Source organism: Nanorana parkeri, unplaced genomic scaffold, assembly GCF_000935625.1.
Source record: "Nanorana parkeri isolate BGI_ZX_2015 unplaced genomic scaffold, ASM93562v1 scaffold1620, whole genome shotgun sequence".
Classification (NCBI taxonomy): domain Eukaryota; kingdom Metazoa; phylum Chordata; class Amphibia; order Anura; family Dicroglossidae; genus Nanorana; species Nanorana parkeri.
The window spans coordinates 46,577-47,831 of record NW_017307888.1 but is presented as its reverse complement, the minus strand read 5'-3'; the positions used below and the strand labels follow the sequence as shown (position 1 = coordinate 47,831).

The window sequence follows — 1,255 nt, the reverse complement described above, 5'->3', positions numbered from 1 at the left end:
TCCAGCCGCATTCATTACCGCCGAACGGCACCCGATGACTGAAGGTTTTCATCAATATAATCATCAAATTTCAAATGCAAAAAAATATAAATGTGATTGCGAGGTTATCATAAATGTTTCAATTACATATCCCTAATTATAGTGTATACGGTGATGTTACCTCGGAGGGATTCAGCCTGAGCTGTGATTTCATTATCTTTTCGGAGTAAAACATGCAGTTATCAGCGGCAAAACTTCCCCCTCGTGACTTCCATCCCAAATTCATCCTATCATTTCTCCCGGCAACTTTTATAAAGTGGGGAGAAGTTTAGAGAGGGATCGGGGGGGAGGGGGTGGCGGGTACTGGCTGCCAATGTGGGAACGCAAGGTGAAATCACTTCACAAACTCTACGTGAAATCGTCAGAATTCAGATACTTTGCGGCGTTTCCTCGGGCTGGAGTCTTTTATTTGTAGCGTAAATCTTTGTCTATAAAATAACATTGTATTTACCACTATTTTTTATTTCTCCCTAATAATGAAAATAACCCCCAAAAATGCCACAAATGTATAGTAGAGACATTGAACAATGTATAAAGGCAGTGTACAGAAATTTGAGGACGCGTGACTTATTTTGCACACATTGTAGCCATCGAAGGTCATGAAGAATCGATAACACCGACACGTTTTCAATCCTCGTTTTCACAAGTTTTCTTCTTAAAATTTCTATAAATAAGAAATCTCAGAGAAAGGAAAAGAAGACATTCAAAGAAAATGAAGATGAAAGCCAAGGGGTATTTTTAGCCATGTTGAGGAAAGAAACAGGAATATACAGTAAGTTCTGTCTGAGCTTCTGGTGGCTCTCAATGTACATTTCACCTCCGTTTTAGGATGCTGCAGACAGTTCCCGGGGGAAACCAAACAGAAACACAAAAGAAAAGTACAAATAATACATTCTATGCTGTAGAAACATTGCCAGCACTGAAATCTATTATATTATAATGCCCATTAATTATGCTAAGGGACATCGAAGTAGCTAAAAGAACATTTTGCTAGAAGCAGGAGCAACAATTGGCTTCCTCCTCAATAATGACCCCCAAAGCCACCAGGCAGTTCCTCGGCCTCACATAGATCCCGTTCTTAGCTGTACCTCAAGCCTAGAAACATCAAGGAAGAAGTGGACTGCTAGACCCCGGAGGAAGCCTGATCCTTCCAGCAAGTGTTTGAGGAGTCGTTTTAGGGAGGGGGGGGGGGGTTGCTGTCCTTCCTTTGCGGGTT

General features: G+C 41.4%; 1 protein-coding gene across 1 annotated transcript in view; it reads right to left on the bottom strand.

Annotated features, from left to right (window-relative positions):
* Positions 1 to 1,255, bottom strand: part of INSC (inscuteable homolog (Drosophila)) — a gene marked incomplete at its 5' end in the record, with an annotated part of 55,993 nt that overhangs the window by 8,314 nt on the left and 46,424 nt on the right. The window lies entirely within an intron of this gene.